The sequence below is a fragment of the Pleurodeles waltl genome, chromosome 4_1, assembly GCF_031143425.1.
Source record: "Pleurodeles waltl isolate 20211129_DDA chromosome 4_1, aPleWal1.hap1.20221129, whole genome shotgun sequence".
NCBI classification, from domain to species: Eukaryota; Metazoa; Chordata; class Amphibia; order Caudata; family Salamandridae; genus Pleurodeles; species Pleurodeles waltl.
The window spans coordinates 797,816,200-797,836,237 of record NC_090442.1 but is presented as its reverse complement, the minus strand read 5'-3'; positions in this window follow the sequence as shown (position 1 = coordinate 797,836,237).

The following is a 20,038-nucleotide window of genomic DNA, read 5'->3' as shown; positions in this document are numbered from 1 at the left end:
GTGTCATGTCTATCCATTCAGAAATTCTCTGTTACATGATTTTGTTGCCATGTATCAAGTATGTTGCTGTGGACATACTAACCAATGTTACAAATCATGTCTTGTGAAACATAGGTACCCTAGGAGAAGGAGGATGTAACAACCTCCTGTCTGCCATCCACTGCCAGATCTTCAGACCACAGAAGAATGCCACGTCATCCAGCTCTACTATCTGCATAGGCAAAGAATAGTGGACTTATGCCGTCAGTTGGAGACAGATCTGGAGCCAGCTATTAGTTATCCATCAGCATACCCCTTATTGTATAAATCATGTCAGTATTGCATTTCCTAGCCACAGGGTCATTCCAACATACAGTGGCCCTCTCTGCTGGTATGTCCCAACCAATGTTCAGTCGGGTGTTAAAAGATTTCCTTTCAGCAATGTTAAAACACATTGACAGCTATATCAGGTTCCCCTGATGTGAGGATTTAGTAAATGTGACTTTTATGATTTTGCCCATCTTCCATATGTAGTGGGGGCACTAATGGCACACATGTTGGCTTGGTGTCACCACAGACCACTGAACAAGTCTATTGCAACAGAAAGAACTTCCAATCCATCAACGTGCAAGTTGTCTGTTTGGCACATCTCTATATCTCACATGTCTGTGCCCATTATCCAAGTTCAGCCCATGGTTCCTTCATAATGTGGAACAGCACCATACCCCAGTTGATGTGACAACTGCACCCAGAGAGGGTGTAGCTGGTTGGTTAGTAACATCTGTCTTGATTGTGTATGTACATTGTTGGGTGCTACAATCATGAGGTGAGGGACTCGTTGCACTTATATCCCATTCCTTGACAGGAAACTACGCATATTCAAACTGTCCTTGGTTGCTGACGCCGCTGTGGAATCCAATTGTGCCAGGGGAAGCGTACCTTGAAATATGTACTTTGACTCAGTACAAATCACACATTCTTGTTCCTAAGAGTCCAAAATATTGATAGCCTATGTGATGTACACTGTAATAAAATGTTTGGACACTTGTACTAATCTCTTGGTGTGTAATGTATGTAACCCTGAGCTGGACACTGTACCTGTAACATATTCCTGCTTGCACAAGTAACTTGTGTCTTCATCTTATGGTTCACATGGTCGTACATCTCTACGTAGGGAAATGTGAAAATTAAGCAAGAAGACAATTAGTTTGTGATGGATAAATTTATTACAATGGAAATTCAGAACATACATTTTTTATTTTTAAAAAATACATTTTGACAGCATGGTGGTCTCTTCAGGATCACCAACATGGTGGTCTGACGGTCGGACATCCAAACTCATATATATATATATATATATATATATATATATATATATAATTTTCGAAGAACGGTGCAACCTGATAAAGCACCAAGAGGCTGCACAATATCCAAGAGCTCGTGGAAAGTAGAGAATGAGCACAATTCAGAAAATCCTTCATGTGAAAAATCGTCAGCTCCATTTATTGAAGAAGTTCATACAGATGAAAAAAATATAGAAAAAAGGCACTTCAAAAATACATGAAATGATAATCAATTAGGTGCCCAAAATGAACAACACACACACGCTGTCCCGGCCAGATGTCGATGTGTTTTGGCAAAAGCCTTCAACTGGACATTGGCAGACATTTTTACACCTATCTATTTTAATCTTCTAGTCCTTTTTTAATTTCAACAACATAGCGAAAGAGTTGTGCAACAAGGCGGCCATATTTTAACGTAATAGTCTTCAAATATTGGCCATGTACTTAAGTCAAGATCATAAATGTCACACTATATATATCTCATATGATCCCTTGTGTCATCCTATAATAAAAATAATTACTTCTAGACATCTGTTCTTCCAATTATTGGCAACAATATACAAAAAGAGCAAACTGTATATATATGTCTTGTAGATTAATTATAATTTTTAGCATCACTGTTACAAATAATTTATATATAAATAAATATATAAAATGTAATCTAGACATCAATCAATTCATCATACAATCAATATATATGTTCTACAGATAGAATAAATAATTCCAACATGTATATACATTTAAAAAAAAAAAGATTAATATACATAAATAAATACAGATATCATCATAACTGATGCCAACAATTAAATATCTCAATTCATCTCAACAATGATACCAAATTCATATATAGACTGTAAATAAGATAATCTACAAAAGGAACTATAAACTTACTCAATGTTAATCATACATCAATGGAGAAAATCATATTGTAATATAGGTCATACTGTATAGATCAAACAAAGGGTCCCTAAAAATAAAGAAAGGACCAATTCAATATAAAGACATGGACAAAAAAACAGACCGCCTAACAATCACCAAAAAGTGCTAATTAAAGATAATTCCAATTATTGTAAAAAAATGATAGTCTAGATGTAAAAAGAATTACATATACTAGTTAAAAGATACTCATTTTATAGTCCGGTACCAATAGTTACAATCACAAAATAGAATAGAAGGTCTCAATATAATATCTATTACCATGTAATATATACAGGAATTTCATTACTTCTAAATAGAGACTACAAGAGTTTAAATTCTCACAGATGTACATAGAGTTCCGCATCCAAATTGTTTCCCCACGGGTTTTCAGAACCTAATAATAAAATCATTTTAGATTCAGTTTGTCTTAACAGAGCAGTTCCATTGCCCCCCTCCGGGGGTTAACAGCAATGGTTTTTATCCCATAAAATGTCAAAGAGCTCCAATTGCCTTCATGAGCATCCCAAAAGTGTTTAGCTAAGGGATACGATGGATCATGATTTTTGATTGCTCTGAGATGTAGAAACCTCACTTTCAGTTTATGAATGGTGCTGCCTACATATTTTTTATGGCAGACACATTCAATCACATGTACAACATACTCAGTATCACAGGTAATACGATCAGTTATTTCACAAACTCTGCCCTCAAATGTAGTGTATGAATGGGTATTCTGCGCATATTTACAGGATTTACAATGACCACATTTCCAAAAGCCCAGACTTTTCTTGGGTAGCCAAGATCGATTAACTTTGGAACAGAATAAGCTTCTAGTGAGATGATCACCTAATGATTGAGTTTTACGATATGTGATCTGAGGATGTAAACCTACACTCTCTTTGATAGAGGAATCATGTCTCAAAACATGCCAATTTTTTTGTACATATATATATGTGTGTGTGTGTGTTTATAAATGTATATATTTATGTATAGAGTTATATATTAGTAGAATGTATTTAGTTTATATCATATTAAATCTATGTATTAAAATATTTAACATTCTCTACTCTATTGCTATACTTATCATTATAAGTATAGGAGCAAAATATGATGGTAAAGAATATTTTTGAAACAATATCTTTGCGAGTAATATAATTTACCACTATATTGTGTAATTTATCCAATTATATCCACATAGGGGCACAGTCCTTACAGTGCTTGTCAGAAATTCCTGTGAAGTGGGTTATGTTTCATGGTCTGGGTGCAGTACCTAGACTTACATCAAACACTTCTCCAAAACCATTCTAGTAATGGCCAGCCTTGCCTGAAAGCCAAGCATAGTGGGTATGTGAAAGGCCTGGCCAAGTGTGAAATGTCCACTCTGCACAGCCAAAGGCAATGCACAGTTGTTTATGTTGATGCAGGGACTGGGAGCACTATGGCCCTCATTCTGACCTTGGCGGTCGGCGGAGAGGCGGCGGTCGGACCGCGAACAGACCGGCGGTATTAAAAATGGCATTCTGACCCTGGCGGGAACCGCCAACACAGCCCGCCAACTTAACACTCCGACCGCCACAGCGGTACAAACAAACAGCGCGGCGGTTCCCGCCAACAGCCCGGCGGCAGACAAAGTACCGCCCACCCTATTACGACCCACCAATCTGCCACCTTTTCCGGGGCGGGAGCACCGCCGATAAGAACACGACGGAAACAGACTACGAACGGGAAAACGCTCACCTCTACGCACTCCACGCGAGATTCCGGCAGTATGGAGCCAGAGTTACAGGTCATCCCCGCACTCCTATTCCTCCTCATATACCAGGAGCACGCCCGGCGGCGCGGAAGACATCGGTGAGTACTGCACCTACGACACAGGGGAGGGAAAAGATTACCGGCACACACCCACCCACCCACACCCACTACAACACACACATCAATGCATTCCCACAGATCACTGTCACAACCCACAAACCACCCCCCTCCGAAATAATGCAAAGACCAAAAGAAGAGATCATAAACGGACAGATATATTGAAATATGTACGCCATTAATCCCAAAAAATAAATAAACTATGTACAAAATATATACAGCTACTAAATGTAGTCCAACCACTGTCCGTGGATCACAGGGGTCCTGTGCAAAGGGGCAAGGCCCAGTCCCACGACAAGAACTCCACGGAGAGAACACTGCAGGGGCATCAGAAAGAAAATAGGACAGGCACCTCAGGGGGATGGGAAGGGGGGGCACCTCAGCCACTTGAGTACACGACGCCAGATCCACGAGGGGACTCCATGACCACTGGGCCATCCTGGGGAGAGCAAAGCCACAGTCCATACAGTCCATACAGTGGGTGGCCTGCCCACTGGGCCATCCTGGGGAGAGCAAAGCCACAGTCCATACAGTCCATACAGTGGGTGGCCTGCCCACTGGGCCATCCTGGGGAGAGCAAAGCCACAGTCCATACAGTCCATACAGTGGGTGGCCTGCCCACTGGGCCATCCTGGGGAGAGCAAAGCCACAGTCCATACAGTCCATAACAGACCCCACTGCCACTGGAGGAGGCAAGTTGGCCAGAGGACATCCTGCAGCCCTGCCCGAGATAGATCCTGCCCTGGCACGTCTGCCAAAGGGCCAGCGGTTCTTGCCCTGAAGGGCCCAGTTCTGCGGTTCTTGAGACGGCGGGGCCCAGTTCAGCGGTTCTTGAGACGGCGGGGCCCAGTTCAGCGGTTCTTGCCTTGAAGGGCCCAGTTCAGCGTTTCTTGAGACGGCGGGGCCCAGTTCAGCGGTTCTTGCCTTGAAGGGCTCAGTTCAGCGGTTCTTGCCTTGAAGGGCCCAGTTCAGCGGTTCTTGAGACGGCGGGGCCCAGTTCAGCGGTTCTTGCCTTGAAGGGCCCAGTTCAGCGGTTCTTGCCTTGAAGGGCCCAGTTCAGCGGTTCTTGAGACGGCAGGGCCCAGTTCAGCGGTTCTTGCCTTGAAGGGCCCAGTTCAGCGGTTCTTGCCTTGAAGGGCCCAGTTCAGCGGTTCTTGAGACGGCGGGGCCCAGTTCAGCGGTTCTTGCCTTGAAGGGCCCAGTTCAGCGGTTCTTGAGACGGCGGACGGTCTATGGCCAACTGCTAAATGCCTGGTGGTGCCCTCCTGGGCAGCGGGGATGGTGCTCCTTCACTGCCCACCTGGGCTGTGGGTGGTGGGGCCCTCCTGGCCAGCTGGGCTGGGTCCTCCCTGGGCAGCGGCTATGGGGCTGGTGGGCTCTCCCGGGGCAGCTGTGCCGGTTCCTCCCGGGGCAGCGGCTATGGGGGTTGTGGGCTCCTCCTGGGCAGCAGGCCTGCTGCCTGACCTCTCCAACTTGCTGCCCTTGCCCTCCTTAGTCGTCGGCCTGTGGCCCTTTCCTCCCTTTGGAGCTGTGGCTGGTGACTGTCTCTGGGTGGTGTCCGGGGGGGATGTAGAAGGCGGGCTCCTGCGGCGCACCTTCCGCCTTCTGCTCCTCTTCCCAGGGGGTGGGCTGGCTGTCCCCTTGCTGCTGGGCGAAGATCCAGACATGCGGGCTGGCGGGCTCCAATACCCCTGCACCCTTGTCAAGGGGGCTGCAGGGCTGGTGGTGGCTGAGGTGCTCTTCTTACCCCGACGAGAAGGAGGGGGGGGCTCAGGGTCAGGAAAGAAGTTAGTAGTGGCGAGGAAGAGCTTCTTGGGACAATGGAGAGTGGTAGGTACAGTGGGAATGGGAGTGGAGGGAGAGGATGTGGTTGTAGGTGAGTCACGTTTGCTGTCTTTGGGTGCAGGTGCAGGAGGGATAGGCTGTCGTGAGGTGGATGGCTGTTGGGTGGGTGGGTGGCTGCGTTTGTGTGGTGTGGAAGAGGGGGTGACAGACACAGTGGGAGAGGACACAGGGGACGTGTAAATGGCAGTGGGGGTGGTGACTGCACGTGTGCGGACTGGAGTGGAGTGTGTGCTGGTGATGGAAACACTGGCTGATGGTGAGGTGAATGGAGGTGTGAGTGTAGACGTCACAGGGAGGGAGGAGGGAGACGAGGAGGTGGGGGTCACAGAGGTGGTAGTGACTGTTGGCATGTCTGCATCGGAATGTTGCGTGTGTGAATGTCTGCGTGATCTGTGGTGCTTATGTTTGGATGAGCTTCTCTTGGGTGTTGAGGTGTGTGCAGGCTGGTCTGATGGTGTGGGTGGGACAGGCAGAGGAACAGGAGACTGGGAGGAGGGAGTTAGTAGAGGCAGGCAGGAGACAGGGACAATGGCTGCCGTCAGTGCTGAGGCCAGAGCCTGGAACGATCGCTGATGGGCAGCCTGACCCGAATGAATGCCCTCCAGGTACGCATTGCTGCGATGAACCTCCCTCTCCACCCCCTGGATGGCATTCAAAAGGGTAGTCTGCCCAACAATGAGCGTTCGGAGGAGGTCAATGACCTCCTCACTGAGGGCAGCGGGGGTAACAGGTGCAGGGCCTGAGGTGCCTGGGGCGAAGGAGATGCCCGGCTTCCTGGCAGAGCGGGCACGGGCGAACGCTGAGGGGCTGCTGGGAGGGCGGAGATGGTGCGCTGGGTGGCGGCTGTACCTGTAATGGCGGGGGGCACGGATGGTGCCACCCCCGCAAGGGAGCCCCCTTCCGAGGACGTGTCCGTGTCGCTGCAGGCTCCAGTCGTCCCCGTCGTGGAGCTCCCCTCACCCTCCGTCTCACTGGTCCAGTCTGACTCTGTGGCATGGCCCTCCTGGGCCATGTGAGATGCAGCTCCCTCCTGCCCCGATGCCACTTCTCCTCCGCCTGATGATGCTGATGCACACAAGCACAGAAAGACAAACAAAAAGGGGGGGGGAGAGAGAAATAAAGGGATATTGATTACATGGATCTCCGGTACAGTTAGCGGACATGACAGACACAGATGCCCCCTGCACTAAGTTGCGCACTTGGGGTCCGCTACGCATTCCGTGGAACATGCCCTACACGCCTAGAGTTGACAACTGCACCCATGGATGACACGGCCCAGGGATGGCTGTACTGACACACTACTGAGGGTGGTGGCTGGGGACACAGGGGCTTACGGGGGTGCCCAGCCTACAGATATCGCCCTGGCCTAGGGGGACCCACAGCCCTCCTCCCCCACCCAGACACCTCCACTGCGCAACAACAGAGTAGATAATGCTTGGACTCACCCCCTTGTGTCTGCTGTGCTGCCCTCACGCGCCCATCCAAATCAGGGTAGGCCACCGCCAGGATCCGGAACATCAGGGGGCTCAGTTGACGGCAGGCACCCCGCCTACGTTGGGAGGCCATCCCCAGCAGAGACTCGGCGGTCTTCTTGGTCCCGCGGCGGATGTCCTCCCACCTCTTGCGGCAGTGGGTGCCCCGTCGATGGTGGACCCCCAGGGCCCGGACTTCCTTGGCGATGGCACGCCAAATCCCGATCTTCTCATGGGCGCGGACCTATGTGACACGTACAGGGAGGGAGAAATACCACGTTCAAGTTACTCAGCATTTTCCTTTCCAGTGGCCCAACGCCCCCCATCCCCGCCAGGCCCCCCGCCAGGCCCAACATGCCCCCCATCCCCGCCAGGCCCCCCGCCAGGCCCCCCGCCATGCCCAACATGCCCCCCATCCCCGCCAGGCCCCCCGCCAGGCCCAACATGTCCCCCATCCCCGCCAGGCCCCCCGCCAGGCCCCCCGCCATGCCCAACATGCCCCCCATCCCCGCCAGGCCCCCCGCCAGGCCCAACATGCCCCCCATCCCCGCCAGGCCCCCCGCCAGGCCCCCCGCCATGCCCAACATGCCCCCCATCCCCGCCAGGCCCCCCGCCAGGCCCAACATGCCCCCCATCCCCGCCAGGCCCCCCGCCAGGCCCAACATGCCCCCCATCCCCGCCAGGCCCCCCGCCAGGCCCCCCGCCATGCCCAACATGCCCCCCATCCCCGCCAGGCCCCCCGCCAGGCCCAACATGCCCCCCATCCCCGCCAGGCCCCCCGCCATGCCCAACATGCCCCCCATCCCCGCCAGGCCCCCCGCCAGGCCCAACATGCCCCCCATCCCCGCCAGGCCCCCAAGCCAGCCAGTGGCCCCAAATCCAGATAGAATTAAACTCACTTGTTGGTCTGGAGGACCGTAGAGTAGCGCATACTGGGGGAGGACCCCATCCACAAGTTTCTCCAACTCCTCTCCAGTGAAGGCAGGGGCCCTTTCCCCAGTCGCAGCAGCCATTGTCCCTTCCAGACCGAGGTCACAGCAACACTTGCAGTATAGGTCCTCTCCTGTGAAAGTTCAAGTCGCAAGTGGATAAGTAGATAGAAAATGGCGGTCACGTCCGCGGCGGTGCGTACCGCGGCGGTGCGTCCCGCCACCGCCGGCGCCCTTCGCCATTGGCTCCTGAAACCCATAGGCTTCAATGTTAACCAATGCGGCTTCGCGCCGCGGTCTTCGGCCGCCGCCCGCCGCGGTGTGCCACGCCAGCGCATTGACCTCACATCCCATTGTCACACTTCACAGGTCAGGCAGCCGCCATTTCCAGGGCCCACATGGCTCAATTTCAACTGCGTCACACAGGCCTAGGCCTTGCATAGCCACTCAGACACGCCATTCACTGCATAGAGAATCGTATACTGTGCTAGCTGTGAGTACGTACCTGTGGGTTGCCTGACTGTGTGCTCCATGTTGTCCTTCCTAGGCACCGTCCGCTGGGTTGGGCGAGGAGACGGATGAATCCTCCCGTGTACCGACCGCTGGTGGACCTGTCGACAATGGAAGAACGCCACATTATCCTGACCTACCGTCTTAACCGTGCCACTATCCATGAACTGTGTGCCCGGCTGGAGCCCGACCTGATGTCCCCCATCCGCCAACCCACAGGGATTCCCCCTCTGGTGCAGGTCATGTCAGTACTCCATTTCTTGGCAAGTGGGTCATTTCAGACAACCGTGGGAATTGCTTCTGGGATGTCTCAGCCCATGTTTTCAAAGGTGTTATCCAGAGTGTTGTCTGCCCTGATGAAATCCGTGAGGAACTACATCATTTTCCCTGAGGTGGGCGAACTGGCTACAGTGAAGGGTGATTTCTACGCCCTTGGACATATTCCCAACGTAATTGGTGCCATTGATGGGACCCATGTGGCTTTGGTTCCCCCAAGAGACAGGGAGCAGGTGTACAGGAACAGAAAAAGTTACCATTCAATGAACATCCAGGTGGTGTGTTTGGCTGACCAGTACATCTCGCATGTAAATGCCAAATTCCCAGGGTCAGTGCATGACGCCTACATCCTGAGGAATAGCAGCATCCCTTACGTGATGGAACAGCTACAGAGACACCGTGTATGGCTAGTGGGGGACTCTGGGTACCCCAACCTGTCGTGGCTACTGACCCCAGTAAGGAATCCCCGGACCAGGGCAGAGGAACGGTACAATGAGGCCCATGGGCGTACTAGGAGGGTGATCGAACGCACCTTTGGCCTCCTAAAGGCCAGGTTTCGCTGCCTGCATATGACCGGTGGATCCCTAATGTACTCACCTAAGAAGGTGTGTCACATCATCGTGGCCTGCTGCATGCTTCACAACCTGGCTTTGCGCCGCCAGGTGCCTTTCCTGCAGGAGGATGGTCGAGACGGTGGTGTTGTGGCAGCGGTGGAACCTGAGGAGAGTGACGAGGAGGAAGACGACGGGGCTGAAACAGACAACAGGGACAGAATCATTGAACAGTACTTCCAATAGGACACAGGTAACATTTCAAAGATAATTTAGTAAATGTTAACTACTCTGCAGCATCTCTGCTGCCTGTCTATTTGCCCCAGTGTATGATGACTGAGTTTTGGCTTTTCCCTCCCTATTTCAGATCTGGGGTCCCCACTACGAGTCCTGTGCTTCGTTTCCCCATGGACTACAGCTTTGTGGCAGCTGTTTGTTGACTTCACCATGTACAAGGACATATTTGCACTGTCATGTCAATTACAATCTATGGAAATCACAGCCAGACTCCTGATATTTTGGTGCAAAATAGGTGTTTATTGAAGTGCTCAAAATGGGATGGGTGGTTTCAAGTGGGTGGGGGCTATGGTGAAGGAATGTCCATGGCAGAGTCCAGAGTAACAGTCACACAGGTGCATTGTCCAGAGGCCTGTGGAGAGATGGAGCATGGGCAGTTCGAGGATGGACAGGGTGACAATGTGGGACAGTGGGATGACATCAGGTGGTATCCATTGCTGGCGGGGGTCTTGACATCCTACTCTGTCTTGCGAGATCTCAGGGCCCTCTTGCGGGGTGGTTCTTCTCCTGCAGGAGGTGGGGGTCTGGTGGGCTGCTGCTGTGCGGGGGCCTCCTGTCCACTAGCGCCGGCGGAGGTGGATGGCTGTTCTTGGTCCCGGCTAGTGGCAGGGGCCCTTGGGTGTTGTTCAGTGTCCGCCCTGCTGTTTACGAGGTCCTGCAGCAGCCCTACCATGGTAACCAGGGTGGTGTTGATGGCTCGGATGTCCTCCCTGTACCCCCGATAGTGTTCCTCCTGCAGCACCTGGATCTCCTGGAACCGGGCCAGTACCGTCGCCATCGTCTCCTGGGAGCGGTTGTATGCTCCCATGATGGTGGTGAGGACCTCGTGGAGAGTGGGTTCCCTGGGCCTCTCCTCCCCCCCCTGTCGCACAGCTGCCCGCCGAGTTGCCCTGTTTCCCTGGGCCTCTGCCCCCTGGCCGGTGTGCCCACTACCACTGCCCCCAGGTCCCTGTTGTTGTTGGGGTGGTGGGTTATCCTGGGTGCCCTGTAGTGGTAGACACACCGCAGATTGACGCGCCCTGGAGACAGAGGCATGGGCCCACTGGGTGGGAGCTGTGCTGGTGTTCCCAGAGGGGTTAGGGTCTATAGTGGCCTGTGCCTGTGTGAGGGGAACCGACTGTCCAGAGGTCCCCGATGGTCCGGGCTGGTCATCGGTGTCCAGATCGACAGAGCTGCTGTCATCGCTGACGGCCTCTTGGGTGGGGGGTGTGGATAATTCTGGCCCCTCCGCCGCGGTGTGTTGACGGTCGGGTCCTGCAGGGGTATAGAGGTATGGTTATAGTTTAAATGTGTCGCATATGGGTGTATCTGTGGGTTCTCGTGTCCCCAAGTGCTGGCATTCGTGTGTGGGGGCTTTGGTGAGGGTGGCTTGTGGGGGGGATGTGTATATGCATTGGGCATGCTTTGGTGATGGGTGTCCATGCTTAGTGGACGCATGCAGGCCTAGGTTTTGGGATGTGTGGGTTGTGATGGTGAGACATTGGCGGGGAATAGGTGTGCTGGGGGTGGGGGTGAGGATGGTGTTGGGGGTGAGGATGGTGGTGGGGGTGAGGATGGTGGTGGGGGTGAGGGTGGGGGTGAGGATGGGGTTCGAGGATGGGGGTGAGGGTTGGGATCTGATTTGGCATGCAGGTGGGGGGGAAGCAGTATTGAAGCTTCAACTTACCAGTATCCATTCCTCCGCCGACTCCTGCGAGGCCGTCAGGATGCAGGATGTTCAAGACTTCCTTCTCCCATGATGTGAATTGTGGGGGTTGAGGTGGGGGTCCTCCGCCAGTCTTCTGCACGGCGATGTTGTGCCTGGATACCATGGAACGCACCTTCCCCCGTAGGTCGTTCCATCGCTTCCTGATGTCTTCCCGATTTCTGGGGTGCTGTCCCACTGCGTTCACCCTGTCGACAATCCTCTGCCATAGCTCCGTCCTCCGGGCAATGCTGGTGTATTGTATCTGTGTGCCGAACAGCTGGGGCTCTACACGAACGATTTCCTCCACCATAACCCTGAGTTCTTCGTCTGTGAAGCGGGGTTGTCTTTGGGGTGCCATGGGGTGGTGTGTATGATGTGTGGGGTGGAGTATGTGTATTTAAGTGAGTTGAGTGTGGTGGTTTGTGTTGTTTTGTGTGTGGATAGTGTGTGGGTGATGGTGTTGAGTGGCTGTGGCTGTTATGTTTTGGATGCTGGTGTCTCGCTCTTGCCTTCTTTATGAATTTGTAAGCGTAGGGGTTTGTGGGTGATGTGGGTGGGTGTTTTATATTGTATTGTGTGTGTGGGAGTGGTGTGTGTATGTGTATCAGGTGTGTGGGATTCAAATCGTCCAATGTGGGTGAGTTTTGTTCGTTTGTGTGTATTCTGACCGCGCCGGTGTGTCCCGCCAATGGAATACCGCGTTTGAATGACCGCCGCATGGATTCGTGGGTCGTAATGGGCTGGGCGTATTTCTGTTGGCGTGGCGGTGGAGGTTTGGTCACCTCCACCTTTCCGCCGACCGCTGGTCTGGCGGTCTGTTGTGGCGGTCGGATTTTCGGAGGTTTGCCTTCTGCGGGTCAGAATGACCGTGGCGGGTTTCCGCGACCGCGGCGGGATTATGGAGGATTTCTGACCGGCGGTAGGCGCCTTTTACCGCCGAGGTCAGAATGACCACCTATGTCCTGCACTCAAACCTATTGCTCACAGCTGAACACTGAGCACAGTGAGTTATGCTTACAAAAGGACTCAAAAGGGTTCATAATTTATGAACAGTGAAACAGATTAAAATAACACCAAGGAAAAGACAAATCCTGATGATGTAAGGAAATTAATTTCTGAACATAGAGGGAATGAGGGGAGTGCAAATGATGTTTTAATACATTATATTGGTGAAACAAAACATTTTTATTGGTTTTGAATTTTCAAATCACGACAAAATTGGTGGTAATAAACAATAAGGACTAATTGAATCTATACTTATTTTTTAAAAAAATATGTGTTACACCTGGCATCCTTGGTGTAGTCTCTCATGGTCATTTGCCTCTGCTTCCTATGTTTTGACTGTGTGCTAGCCTTTGTTTTTGCTGGTTTTAATACTTTGGACACTTTACCACTGCTGTCCAGTGCTAAAGTGCAAGTGCTCCTGTGTAAACTGTATATGTAATTGGCTTTTCCATGATTGCCATATTTGATTTACTAGTAAGTCCCTAGTAAAGTGCACTGTGTGTGTTTTACATGTCCTAACAATGAAATACTGCCAAATTCATTTTTCACTGTTGCAAGGCCTATCTCTTTCATAGGTTAACATGGGGACTGCCTTCAAATATCCTTTAAGTGCAGTTTCCCTTTGGGAGCAGTTAGAGACCTGGAGTTTGGGGTCTCTGAACTCACAATTTAACAATACATCTTTTGGTAAAGTTGAATTTTTAATTGACTGTTTGAAAATGGCACTTTTAGATAGTGGGCATTTTCTCCCTTAAACCATTCTGTGACTCTGTCTGCTTGTGTATTCCCTGTCTGGGTCAGACTGACAGTTGGGCTATTTGTGAATATCTACTAGACAGTGACACAAAGGGAGCTGGGGTGTAGCCTGCATATTCTGATGGGCCAGAGTGGAGGGAGAAGTGGTCACTTACACCTGAATGGGCTGTGCCTGCCCTCACACAATGCAGTGTGTAGTGTATGTCTGGGGCCAGGCCTTGGCAAGGCAGGATCTTGTGAACAACAGAGACTTTGTTTTGAAGTTTGCCTACTTCAAAGGCTGAAAGGGGTATCAGTAGTGGACCCCAAACCCCAGATTTTTAGATTACTTGAGGGATTCAAGAGGAACCTCTGCCAGGAGAAGAGCTGAAGGAGGAGTGCTGGACGTCAAATCAGTATGAACCTCCATGTACCCGAGTTGCCCCATCTGAAAATCAACGCATTGGTCCCTTGCCGGAGAGAAAAATGATGCATTGCTGATGTTTTTGATGCATGCTCGCCAGTGAGGCTTTATTGTTGATGTAAACACTGTACTTTGTGTAACAACGTTTCCATTGTTTTCTATGGACTAAGACGCTTTTTAGTTTAAAAATTCATAACTTGACTTGTGTATGTTGGATTTGTGTTGTTTTAGTCTTGTTTCATTTAGATAAATATTGGCTATTTTTCTAAACTGGTATGGTGTCCATTTTGTAGTGTTTTTACTGTATTATTGTGTGTTTTGGCACAGATACTTTACACAGTGCCTTTGAGATGAGCCTGACTGCTTGTGCCAAGCTACCAAGGGGGTCGGCAGGGGTTGTCTTAGGAGTGTAACTCGATTACCCTAACTAGAGTCAGGGTCCCTGCTTGGACAGAGTGCAAACTGACTCCCAACTAGAGACCCTATTTCTAACAATAAGGCTATGTATGAATGGCAAGACAGGATGTAGCACAGCTATTGCTCCCTATGTTATTTTGAAAACCACAACCAAATCTAAAATTGCCACTGTTCACTATTCTTCTGGTTGCATAGTCCTAAATATTTAGGACATGACAGGAAGCATAAAAAGTGTAGAAAATCCAGCTCTATTATTTTACCTGGAAATGCCTTGTGTAGGGACTTATGCATTTATTTGGCAATCAAAAATGTTCTGGAGTAAAATAACTGGTCTGTGGTGCCCCAAAAGTCAGCAGAAAAACAAATTTACTCAATTTCCAAATGTAATGGAGATAGTATGCTAGGAAGCCCCATGAGTGAAGTGAGCTAAAGGCCAGCAGGTAGCCCTACTGCAAAGAAGAAAAAGCATTAGCAATTGACATCCATAATAGGTCTGTGGAAAATTTGTGTAATTTCCTTTGCGAATGCCCCAATAATTATGTTTAATTTCTGTCTGACATCCTTTGTCAATTTAAAGCGCACTGACGCATTTCACACTAAAAAATACCTCTTGTTCTGTTTGTTCACATTGTCCCTGTGCTTAGACAGTAGGACTTTTACATGATGTGGCATAATGGTGTAATTTCAGCCATTTTGCTTTACAAGTGTGAAATGCTAGAAATTATTGCAGATTACACTACTGTAATGTCAGCCCGACTTAACCCATAATTGGCATGCAGTGGGCCCTGATGCCACTACAACTGTTGTACTCTTGACAGTTACATCCTTGAACTCTTGAAACTAAGAGAAGATCAGTCTTATCCCAAACTATGGCTGGTAGTTTTCCCTGAATTGGGTCTGTATTTTCTACACTGTGGAGTTACCAATGCTGTGTGAAATAAATGTAGAAATATGGAACTACTAGGTAATCTGTAATTCCAGGTCTGATTCTCCCAGTAATTCCTCATTTTCCCCTAGGTTTTAACACAGAGAATTCAACCGCATTCAACAGCCAAAATCTGTGTGTAAAAAAATATATCTGTGGAAATGCAGAGGATTTCATAATTCCAATGGGGCCAGTTACTGGTGTTACCATTTCCACTGGAATGAAGGAACCTCTTGTAATGCAGGTCTGTATGTCAGTAAGAGAGTCAGAAAGAGGTAGACTCATGGAGCTGTCCGCTTTCTGCCTGGCACTTAACCATGGTGCTGCCTCATTCATACATTCTGATTTCAGTTCAGGTCAAGGTACTGGTATGGGTCTGATCTCCTTGTTATGGGAAGCTCACTGTATCAAATCAGACAGCAGTCATAACGTGCTAATGTTACTATCTGCTGATGTTACCACCAACCATGAGGGAGGAGTGGGCAATCATCCTCTGTTGGGGCTGAGCTCAGGTCTAAAGTTGGGGCCTGGTCATTGCCATCTTAAGTAATTTTGGGGCCGAGAGCAAAACATTTTTTGGAACCTCCTGTTTGAACTATTTTGAGGATTATTACTCATTTTATGCTAATTGACACTAGTGTAATGGTCAAAAATATTAAACTATGTTTCAGGAACTGAATCAAACAAAAACAGCTGATATGGCTTGGCCAAGTCCTAAAAATCCTTATGATTAAGAAGGGGACAGGCTGAGATATAGAAATTTACAGAGATGACACACATAGAGCAGGTGTCTCGAACCAATGACTCATGAGCTACCACTAGCAGACACCTTCAGAGCAGCTTGCAGCCTCAAGTTCATTTTTAAATAAGCACAAGGTCACATTTTCCTTTTAAGGGAAAGCATGTTTAGTTTACATTATTATCATCAGGCTGCAGATAACAGGGCTTGAAAATGAGCAGTGCTGGAGTCAGATTTAAGACACAGGGTGAAGCACAGCATTGACAGAGTGAAGCACTGAGCTATTTAACTCTTAAATAAAAGTACTTGTCAACTCAATATTGGAGTGTGAAAACAAAATTATGTTTTTGAATGCTTTTGAATGGGAGAAAATTAAAATGAAGGGTACACCTTATGATTAAGTTAGCTTTTCTTTTTAATTTTCTCCCATTTCAAAGTGTTGCATTTGCGAACAGTAGGCCTCTTTCTCCCAGTGGCCAGTAAACACTGTGCCATATTAAAAACTGAAAAATAGTCATTTTTATAAATGGTAGAAAGTGAAAGTGAAGGAAATATTCAATGTTTTTCTTCACTTTCAATCAAGCCAATGATGTTTAATATTTTATGAAGCATATTTCACCAATTTAAAATCCTCCCATTTAACAAATGGCTGTAATTTACTGTTATAAGTATGGCACAGTTTCTACTGGCCACTGTGTGCAAGATGCCTGTTGTTTGTAAATACAACACTTTGAAGTGGGAGATGCATTCAAATGAATTGTTTAATGGACTCCAAATAAGCATGAAGTTAACTCTTTAGTTTAATTTTCTCCCATTTTGAAGTGTCACATTTATGCACAACAGGTACCTTGCTCCCAGTGTCTGGTAGACACAAAGTGGCATTTATAACTAAAAAGTACAGCCATTTCATTAAGTGGGGGGAATTTAAAGGTAGGAAAATGTTCCCTAGCCAACTCCTCCCATTTATATAAATAGTTGCATGTTTGTGTTATGCCTGTAGAGTGCCACTTATTGCAAAAGGTATGTCCTGTGTCACAAGTACATACGACATAGGCTCTCATTTCCCCAGATACATATATACCACATTCTTACTCACACATGTTATTACATTCCCAAAGATCATGCTCTCACTGGCACAAATGCAACCCTGTCATAGTACCCCTACTCAAAGCAAGGTGTTCAAATCATAGTATCTGACTCTATGGACATTAGTCCTAAAGTCAATGAAGCTGGGCATGGGAGTGTCTGGTAACAGTGTGCACGTGGCTTGGCCTTCGGTTGCTCGCAATGAATTTCATTTATCAGAAGCAGCACTCATTACAGGCAAGGTTGATGTAGAGACAGAGCTCACCTTCAGAGGGTGCCCCTTTAATGCAGGGCCAAACTGGCCGTAGAGGGTACCAGGCGTTTTCCCGGAAATGCTGGATGGGTGGGGGCAGGTTTTGCATTGGTGGGGGCCAGTTTTGTTACTGGGGGCCGGTTCTGCAGCGATTCTGCAATATCAGCCTCCAGTAACAAAAGCAGCAGTTCTTCACATTTGTTACCCAATGCCACGCCACCACCCCTCTCCCCCGAGGGCTGGTCTGACAAAATTTCAAGGGCTGCTTTGGATTCCCAGTCAGGCCCGATGTTATGTGTTCTTGTGTCTAGAGTTCTCATGAGTGCTCGGGGGTTATGGCACTGCTCGAGAACTCTGGGTGGAATGTTAGGGTTTGTGTGGGGAGTGGGATTCCAGGAAAAGAGGTTGGTGGTTGGGAGTCGTCCTGGGATGCCAGTAGCTGAGGGACACGTATGTTTGTACTTGTAAAATAAAGAAAGCGACAGAACCTACCTTTGAGTGCAACGTTTTCCTTTGTGTTAAGACACAACATAAATTGGTGACCAGTTGGGGAAAGGCTAAGCCGGTTTCTTCAAGTGTCCCTCATCTTTGTGACTGCGTTATCTGCATGGCTACACTTATGGTGTGACTACTTGTCCTGCTGCCGGTCATGCCAACTCTGTAACGTCTGACCGTGCACATTAATCTTTACCGCGCTAACGTATTAGCGTGTAATCACGGACTTCTGCTGTGTTCCTTAATTGTTGATTTGTTACACGCTTCGTCGCCCTCAAGAGTTCAGAGAGGGCTTTTCCGAGGAAGTACTTTCTGGTGTTAGGAGCCTTAAAGGGGCAGGCACCTCACTTTGTACGCCGTTCCAGTGTCAAGCGTTTCCTGGTTTCTCGGGAGGAGTGTACTTCCTGGTTTTTATTTTGGCTGATTCTAAAAGGAGCAGACTCGACTCATTTGATCGTGGTTCCAGTTTCAAAGGTTTTGACGAAGTATTGTCTTTGCCTTTAAGAGTCCTGCGATCACATTGGTAATAGGCAAAGCTGCTTTGGGGATCGGCATATGCTTCAAATTGGATGCTGTTTGAACATGTTGCACGGTGACACGCACACCTGGATCTATGTGTGTGGCACACCACTTTCACTACTTTGAGGCATTTATATTTTAAGCTATCTGTCTTTCACAATATCTTATGTTGGGGGATGTTATGCATTTTAGGTTTTTGTAATCACCCAATTAATTGCATTGCTTAAGTGATGTGTTTTATAAGTGAAATTCTCTAGTTGGTCATCTGCAGCATTTGTTAAACTCCAGGTTTAGAGATAGCAACCATGCAGATGGCAAATTTGCCTAGTGTGTTTTTGAGTGAGCCAGGGGTGCCAAAAGTTAGGTTGAGTCAATGGGTTAGGTCTTTCAACAGCTATTTAATTGCCACTGATGGGGTGGGTTGTCCTGTGGCTAGAAAGAAAGCTATGTTACACAATTGTTTGGGTATGAAAAGACAGAGAATTGTTGATCATCTGCCTGAGGTTGGTACATTATCAACTACAGAATTTGATGAGTACATAGAAGCCATTATGAGGTTGGAGAAGAATTTTGAGAAAGAACCCAGTATAATAGTTGAGAGACATAAATTTTTCACTCGTAAGCAATATGAACATGAAACTATTGGTGATTTCATTGCCGAATTAAGAATTTTAGCTTCTTCATGTGAATTTGTGGGCCTTATTGAGCAGTATTTAAGGGATCAGCTGGTAGTGAATTTTTTGATCAAAAGGTTCAAGAGAGATTGTTATGCAGTAGGAACCCCACATTAGCAGAAACATTAGAAATTGCTAGAGGGATCGAGAGATCTCAGTTAGCTTTGAAGGTGTTGAACAAAAATAAGATCTTGTGTGAAAGTGTCAATGCAATTGTATGCAACACGAGACCCACTTTACAGAACAAAGTTGAAGGGAATAAAATGACAAAAGTAATGCATGTTTTAGGCATGGGTCTAAAAGTCACTTGGCGAATTATGTCAATTGGCCTGCGGTAGGCAAGTCATGTTCCAAGTATAAAAAAATTTGACATTTTGCACGTGTGTGCAAGAATTCCTCTAGAATAATGCTTATGGATAACACTGACACACAGGAGATTTCCCCTGGTTTGAGTGGGGAGGGTGTCAGTGAAAAGGTGGTGCTTTAATTAAAATGGTTGATACCAATGTAGATACAAGTGGCAGGGTTGGAGATCCAGTTTGTGAAGTAAAAATGGGTGATAGTTGTGTTAAGGTCACTGTTGACTCTGGGTCTCCTATTACTATTATTTTGGATAAACTATTTGTTGAGAGGTGGCAAGGTTTGAAGTTCTATCCTCCAGATATCCACACAAGTGCTTTTGGTGGCCAAGAGATTGAGTTATGTGGATATTTCATGGAGACTTTGCACTACAAGAATAGAGCCATTTATACCAAGGTCTATGTAGCGACATGAGGATATAACATCTTGGGATGGAAAGACCAGGGTAAATTTGGTGTGGTCCTCAAACCTGGAACTACACATCTGATCTCTTTGATTAATGAACTGGAAGAAGACATTAATTCATTGGAAGATGTTTTGTCTAAACATCGGCGTGTGTTTGAGGACAAGTTGAGAATGGTTTAAGGGTTTGAACACAAAATCATTCTTAAGCCTAATGCAGTTCCAGTTATCCATCAAGTTCGTAATGTCCCGTTATGTATTAAGCAGAAACTCAAGGACCATTGATCACAGCTGTGTGTGGATGAGGTGATTGAGCCAATTGAATCTT